General features: G+C 36.7%; 1 protein-coding gene across 4 annotated transcripts in view; it reads right to left on the bottom strand.

Annotated features, from left to right (window-relative positions):
• The window catches only part of LOC110022214 (calcineurin B-like protein 7), a 51,638-nt gene that overhangs the window by 26,577 nt on the left and 16,524 nt on the right, over window positions 1–8,537 (bottom strand). The window contains exon 2 of one of the 4 annotated variants that reach the window (XM_020721061.1): window positions 994–1,073. The exons of the other annotated variants lie outside the window; for them this stretch is intronic. The gene's annotated coding sequence lies outside the window, so the exon portion shown is untranslated. The remainder of the gene's footprint in view (window positions 1–993; window positions 1,074–8,537) is intronic. 4 annotated transcript variants of the gene reach the window in all.

Here is an 8,537-nt window from a genome sequence, read left to right as displayed (position 1 = left end):
CGCGCGCGCGAATGACCTCGCTTATTGGTGCAGCCTCTGGCGTAAGTCCCTCGGGTCGAAGTTCAAATCTCGTGGCACGGGTTCTTCAAACCAGGAGTAAGCACACCAGGGTTTTCAACCCTTTGGGTGAATCGATATTTGGTGCCCACTGGACTAAATATCAATTTCACCTTTAATATATATATATTGATTAAAAGAGCAGCTCGTGGCTCCTTACGCGTCAATAATTAAAAATGTACAAAAAAGAGGAGGGATAGTTCCCCAACTACTGATAAAACAGAAAAATCAAATCCTAGGAGTTCCACTGTCCGCAATACAATACCACGCAAAAAAAACAGGAAATACACGTGAAGTCCCAAGAGTATGGGTTCCACTGTCCGCAATACAATACCACGCAAAAAAATAGGAAATACATGTGAAGTCCCAAGAGTATACCAACAAAAGAAGTATACCAAAATTTACATGTATACCAATTTCCAATACCAAAACTAAAGTAAAATTTGTTAAAATCAAAAGAGCTTAGTCCATGATATATCCAGCGGTTCCTGCCAACACTTGCAAATCGATCAATGTATGCATCAGTAATAATCAACAACCTTATTCCATGGTATAACCATAAGTAGGCAGTACGGGCATCAAGCATATGCAATCCACATCTCCAGAAATCTGTATGAAAACTTCCAAAGAAGCCCAGAGCCCCAAAAACCGTGAGGATGAGAGATAAAGGACTATTGTAATCAATAAGAAAAACATGAACCCCAATGCAGCAAGTGAAAGGAGGTACAAAAGTAATAGAAACCGCAATGCTAATAGCAAACTGGCCCCTGAAGCTGTCCCTGTGGGATAAAATCAAAGCTAAGGCAATATTCAACAATATGCCAATCCAAAACATTCTACCAACGAGCTCGCAAATAAACAGGCCAAAATTAAAATCTGTGTAGCAATGAAATCCAACATCAAACCATAAATGCCAGTCCAAAATAAACTCCATACCACTCAAACTTCGAATCAAGCGTTGCCCATGCCAAGGAATACGACCACTGTCAAACCAAATATCAATGCAAATGTAACTCCTATAAAAATTGAAGTGATAGTAAGCATTTGAGTGTAAAAGAATTTCATGAGAAACCACTTCAGCAACAAAATCCTTCCAAACATTTATCATGAAACATTCATACCAACTGTGCATTGAAAAAAGAAACCTCAGAATAACCCTTTTCACACCCATGTGACTCCACCAAAAATACACCGTAAGCTTAACAAAATAAGCCCAAATAATTGTATCATAAGCCGTGAGCCACAATAAACAAGTAAATATTATAAGTAATTTGTTGTGCAAAGAGCCACCAGAACAAGTAATGGCAATCAGTGTTCATAATCTGAAAACCCCAATAAGTGCCGCAAGGGTAGAAGCCAGCTTTACGATTAAAGCAGATCACAATATTGCTTATCAGTAAGAAAAATGCTTCAAATTCCAAATTCAATACCCAGCCAGTGGAACATAGTCCCATTAGACAATATATATATTAGCCCTGTCCGTGGGGCCAAAAAATGCAACCCACATATAGGAAATTATTGATGCAGCAATCACCAATCTTACCAAGCTCCAATATGTTACCAATAAGCTCATACTTTAATAGAGCCAAAAGTATGACTAATAGCCCCCACCCAACATATAAAGGCAGTAAAATTCTTCCTTATAGGAACAAAACTGAGAGACCAAAGCCCAGAGGAAAGATAATAAATACAAAAAGATAATCACTTCTGAAAGCACAGAGTTTTTCCCATAAAAGTCCAGAGCCTGGCTCCCATATCCTTAATCTTAAGAAAAAGTAGAATACCTTCCAACTTTAAAACCCAAAGAAGAAGGCCTAATAAAATGTTGAGAACCATCTTCAAATAAATCAGAAATAGAGTAACCCAAAAAACGAAAGCCAGACCCAGAAAAATCACAAATGTGTCCAAAAATAGGACCAGCTTCTCAAAATCGAACAAACAGGGCATCCAAATCATTTTTAATAAGTTTATGCAAGAAAGAGGGAGGGGTATTACCAGCAATAGCATTTTGCAATCTCCATTTGGCCAACCAATCCGCAGATTGATTCCCTTCTCTATAAGTAAAAATAAAGCAAATAAAGCAAATATTTAAGTGATATCTTTCAATAGTTAATCTGATTTTGTTCAGCAAGCCAATGATACACCACGGGGGTTTAATCTTAGTCAAAATAATATTAAACAAGAGTTTCGAATCAGTTTCCACCACAATACCCATTAAATTTAAAGATGTAACCATATGAAGAGCAGCAAACACCGCAGCAGTTTTAGCCTCCAGTGCAGAGTTAGCAATACAAGGCGATGCAAAATAAGCTATACATTTTCCATATGCATCTCTGATAATCCCTCCCATACCCGTATAGGCATTAGAAAAGCTCCCATCAACATTAAACTTATACCAACCATGGGGGGTGGTGCCCATTTGATCAAAATGGGTTTCCTACTCTTATCCCCAGTAGTTGGATTAGCATCATGTCCAAAGGAGGAATTCCATGCTTTTTTTAAATATGCAACCGCAAAGATGGTAGTGATAGAGGGGTTGTGACCAGTATCTTCATATTTATGACTGTTTCTTGTCATCCAAATAAACCATAAAACAATAACAGGGAAACAAAAATGTTTGTCAAAAGAGGGATCAAAACCCTTCCAAGTCTCAATAGCAGATTTAAAATTTAGATTATTAGGCCAATGGATCCCAAAAAAACACCCAATACGATGTCAAACCTCTTTAGCGAAAGGGCACTCAAAGAATAGATGATTCAAAAATTCAACATCTTTTTGGCAGTTGTAACAATATGAAGCAAGTTTCAGCCCTTTTAACTTCATAATATCATCAAGAGGAAGTAACTTAAGAGGAAGTAACTTGTGAAAGTATCATATAGAATGAGAAATAAGTTTATGCCAAATATAAATATGTCATTTCCATGGATTGAAAACATGTCATTTCCATGGGTTAAAAGAGTAAAGATTTGAATAAAGTTATTTAGTAACAGAAGTGCTAGTATGATTCTTCCATAAAGGAAGAGCTTTATCTTGTGATTTAACAAAAAATGAGCTATGGCAGGAGCAATTTCACCAATTAAAGAATTCAACATATCAAGATTACATTCACCATTAATCCAGCAATCAGAGACCAGTAGATTAACATCATAATCATAAGTGTGTAAATTAGAAAATGTAGAGAGACCCCAATCATCCTTCCAAAAGAAAATATTACCATCCCCAATTTCCCAAAACATGAAATGAGAAGCAACCACACGAGCAACAATAATGGCTTTCCAAAGTCTAGAGTCTCCCACTCTCCAATTAACAATGGAAGGATGTGAAGTTTTGCAGTATTTATGTTTCATATATTTAGCCCACAGAGACTCTCCCTTTGAACTAGAGTTTACACATTAATATCCATAGTGTGCTGCAACATTTTGAAACCAAGCCCTCCAGCAGAAAGAGGTTTACAAGCATAGTGCTACGTAGCCCAACTTTTAGTAGTTCTAGTGCCCTTCCAAAGGAATTTATTAAACATATTTTCAAGAATCCTTTGAGTACTCTTTTTGGTTTTAAAAACCTGCATCATGTAGAGAGGCAGAGTGCAAAGAACACTTTTCAATAAAGTAAGCCTACCCCCATTAGAAAGGAAGATGTTTTTCCAATCATTAATCCTGAGTTTAATTTTATCAATAACCTCATCCATCTAAGTTTGCTTAATTCTACCTCTGAGAATGTTGACCCCAAGATACTTTATAAGAAGTTTAAAGATTTTGCATCCAGTATAATTAGAAGCCCAAACAACAGCATTGGGAGGAACACCTTTACCAAAATTTATAGAGCACTTAGCCAAATTAAACATCATCCCAGAAGCATTTTGAAAGTCTTTTAACATAGTCATAGTAGCTTTGATAGCTTGTTTACTAGCATTTAAAAACAATATGACATCATCTGCATAAGCAAGATAGCTCACAATAATTTTAGACTTGTGGGAGAATTGAAGATAAGGTCGCTCATCATGCATCTTGTTGATAAAACGGGATAGATAATCAAATGCAATTATGAAAATTATGGGAGAGAGAGGATCTCCTTGCTTGATACCCCTTCCAGCAGAAAAAAATCACGGGTTTCACCATTGACCATCACACTATAGCTATTATTGGACAGCCATTTAAGTATGAGGGAGCAGAAATCCTGTTTAAAACCTTTGGCTTGCAGAATATTTAAAATGAATAATGTCTCAACTAATAGTATCGAAAACTTTCTTGATGTCAAGTTTGAGGACCATGTTGTCCCCTCTGCACTTTTTATTCAGTTCTTCAATCATTTCTTGAACTAAAAGAATATTGTCAGTAATATCTCTGCCATTTATGAAAGCAGACTGCTGCTCAGCAATGATGTGATTGAGATGAGGCTGCAATCTGCTAACAATAATCTTGCTTATAACTTCAGATATCACCATGGTAAGAGAGAGAGAGGCCGAAAATTATCCCAAGTGATCTTGTCATTACCTTTAGGAATAAGAACAATAAGAGCCGAGGTGAAATATTTTCCAGGATTGCTGCCAAGGAAAAAACTTTGGATAGCAAAAATAATTTCCTTCTTAATAACCTCCTAAGCATGCATATAGAAAGCCGAAGAAAAGCTATCAGGGCCCGGGGCTTTATTGGGGCATATAGATTTGAAAGCATTCAAGATTTCATGTTCATCAGAAGGATAAACCAAACTAAGATTATTAGCATAATCATAGTCATTCTTAAAATAAGTGGGATCAACAGGTGCAGTATGGGTAGAAGTGTGAAAGAGTTCAATGCAGTAGCTAACAGCACTATCACCAATCTCTTTCAAATCAGTTAAAATGCTCTCATCAGTTTTTTTAATTTTTAAGATATTATTGATGTTTCTTCTATGCTTAAGGGTAGCATGAAAATATTTAGTATTTCTATCCCCAACAACAAAAGAAGAGTCATTAGCTTTCTGCTTTAGCAAGTTTTCCTCTAAAGCAATAGCATCCAAAAGATCTAAATGAGCTTGAGCAGCATTATCCATCGAATGAGGAGAAGCATCTACTTGAGCTTCCAAAGAATCCACTATATTTTGAGCGTCCTTAACTTTTTTATGAACATTACCAAAGACTTGATAATTCCATTTAATAAGGTGTGCATCCACTTTCTTATGCAATTGCCACAATACAAACCAATGAGTCCCAGCACCATCATAATTCCAAGCTTGCTTCACCAAATCAAGAAAAGTAGCATGTGAAGTCCGGACATTAAGAAATTTAAACCTAGAAATGGTTGGCTTGACAGTGAAAGTCAAAGTGAGCATAATAGGATTATGATCAGAAGTGACATGACTCAAATGTTGCACCTTCACAATTGAAAAATAGCTTATGAAAGCCGAATTAGCCAAGAAACGATCCAGTTTTTTATAAAGAAAACCCCTACTCCAAGTGTAAGGAGAACCAACATTGCCCAAATCATAAAGACCTGCATTTGACAAAGAGTTAGAAAAACGATTTATAAGAGCTAGCTCCACTCTGCCCCCTCCTTTTCTTTCCATCGGTTTCATTATCATATTGAAATCTCCTGATAATACTTCCCATAGTCTCTAATTTCTGCCAAAGCAAATTTTTTTCATGCATAATAGAGCTAGAGTAAACAAAGGTGCCCCACCCTTGAAAAGCATCAAAACAAATTTGAGTTAGAATGTATTGATCCTCATCCTCAATAACAGAAAAATTAATAATGAGCCTCCAAAAAACTCAAATTTTGTTGTTAACGTTGCAATAAGAGCGATAGCCTTTGAATTTGTTAAGGATCTTGTGCTTATTCACATGAACAAAAGGCTCCAAAATAGCAAAAATGAGTAAATTGTGAACTGTGCACAAGTTTTTAAGCCGACTGAGGGAGTTAGGGTCCACCATAATGCTAATCATGATGTCGTGAGCCAACCCTTCTAGAAGATCTAGTAGAGTTAACAAACTGTTCTCCATTTGAGTGATAAACGCCTTCCTGTATAATGTTACTAGCATTGAGTCGAGATAACTCAATGCTACGTTTAGCCTTTTTCCGAGAGTACTTTTGTACTTGCCATTCATTTTTTAAAATTAATGCAGCATTATCAAGAACATTATTTATATCAAACTGTGTTCCAGCTATAGAAGAATTCCCCATGATATTAGGGGAAGTGAAGTGTTCGATGTCATTAGCATGTCCTGCAAAAGAAGAGTGCCTATTAGCAATGCTAGTTTCCACATGTTCCTCATTTATCATAACATCATCTGGTCCCATAGGAGGTGGGTGTCCATCATAGCTATTAGCTTTATGATTATCGGAGTTTTTAGCTAACACCACATGCTCAGAGTTCTGCATATGTTTAGGTGTAACAGTATTATCCAGATGTGTGGCTTCAGCTTCTTGTGGCCCATCTTTACTAATCAATTGTGAAGGAAAGACCTCATTACGATTAGTAATTGTATCCGTACCCAAGGGCTGCAAAGTGGAGATAACATTAGTACCAAAATTTTCAATTGAGTCATTTCTAATTTCAACTCCAATAGGATCAACCTGTGGTTCAACAACATTATTGTTAACAGGATTGCTAGTGTGTCTCACATTAGGATTGTTTTTGAGTTGAGGATTCAGACTAAAGCATGAAGTATTTTGATGCCCAAACATAGAACAATGGGTACAATAGGGAGAGTGTCTTTCTATCTTTACAGGCTGAAAATAGCCCTAATGTTGCGAGCCTATCCAAATTTCATTACAGAAAACCTGAGTAATATCACGTTCATCCAATACACGTGCTTTTGATGGTCTCGACATAGTAAAAGTAGCATGATCCATTTTCAAATGTTTCCCATACGTAACAGCTAGAGAAAAGAGTATTTCATGATTAAAAAGATGTAGTTTTAGCCTTGGGAAACAAATCCATATCGGGATAATTGGCAACTCCGCTTTAAGATCAAAATGGATAGACCATTTTCGAAATTTCATCAAGCTATTCTCCACCCACATAAATCTTTTAGCAAAGAGGCGAGTGTAATCCTCATCATTAGCTAATTGAATGAAAATATGTCTACCATCAATAATACCAACCTTCCACCACCCTTTAATTTTAACATTTCAAACTCTTTTCTAAAATCTCCACCTTAGGAATGCCATAAGTAAATTTACCAACGAGGGCAAGACGACATGAAGGGGTGAGAACAGAAGTTTTGTCCTTAGTGACATAAAGAGCGAGTTTGCCATTTTTTTGCCTAATTTTTTGATGAAAGTATAATCACCGCAAACAGTGAGTGTTTCATGAAAACTTGAGGGAAAAATTCCGAGGAAGGTGTGGACGAACCACCGCCTCCGTCTAAACAGTATCAACAAAAGTTCGGGAAACTGACGACATGTTCGAAACGAGAAACCTAAATCAACGCGAAAATTACACGGCAAAAGGGAAAAAAATGATGTACGAATAGCTAGAGATCGCCGAAAATCGCTAGAAGTGATGGAAAGATCTTACCAGCCAACTGAAGGAGCGCCATCTTCAACCGCCTGAGATCGCCCGAAAATCGCCGCAAAACCCTAGCTATATGTATCATTCTGATGGCGAACAATTCGACACCCCTCCTAAATCCTCTAGAAGGAGAAGCTCGAGACACCATGTTTAATATTTTGGTTTAGAATATTAGGGGAGTGGCGGACCCTATCTCCCTTAATAGACTCAAACATTTATGCAGGGTTTGTAAACTTGTTATTTTTGCTATATTGGAGCCGTTAGTTTCTGTGAATCGGGATAAAACTTTTGGAAAATTCTCTAATTACAATCATTATTATAACAAAAATAATAAAATCTGGATCTTTTGGAAATCTAAAGTGAATTTGACGATTGTTGAGGATGATGATCAGTTTGTGCTTACTAATTTTAAGATGGATAGCTTTCAAGGGTGGGTCACTTTTGTCTACTCTAGTTGTCTTTTACCTGATAAATTGCTTCTTTGGGATAAGCTTGTGCTTATGGGTGAGGGGATTAAGGAGAACTGGTTTGTTGGAGGCGATTTTAACATGATAATGAGACCCTCTGAGAAGAGGGGTGGCAGAGGATGCGACCAATCCCTCATAAATCGGTTTTGTGATAAGATCGTGGATGCTGGGTTGTATGATATGGGTTACTTTGGTTCCCCTTATACTTGGTGTCGCGGCCTTTTATCTCAAAGATTGGATCGTTTTTTTGCTAATCAAATTTTTTTCAATTATTTCCCAATATCTAATGTCCAACACTTGAACTCTGCTGCTTCTGACCATAGCCCTATCTTAATTATGTCTGCTTTTATCAAATACTCTCAACAACAACAACAACAACAAAGCCTTAATCCCACTAAACTCTCAAATATTTGCTTTTATCAAATACTCTCACAGATATAAATTTAAGTTTCTTAATAAAGTTTCTTAATATTTGGGCTTCTTGAATCTTATTAAACAAGTTTGGACTTTCTTGAATCTTAT

The sequence above is a fragment of the Phalaenopsis equestris genome, unplaced genomic scaffold, assembly GCF_001263595.1.
Source record: "Phalaenopsis equestris unplaced genomic scaffold, ASM126359v1 Scaffold000002, whole genome shotgun sequence".
NCBI classification, from domain to species: Eukaryota; Viridiplantae; Streptophyta; class Magnoliopsida; order Asparagales; family Orchidaceae; genus Phalaenopsis; species Phalaenopsis equestris.
Note: the sequence above shows the minus strand (reverse complement) of the source record. Positions and strands in the feature narration are given on the sequence as shown.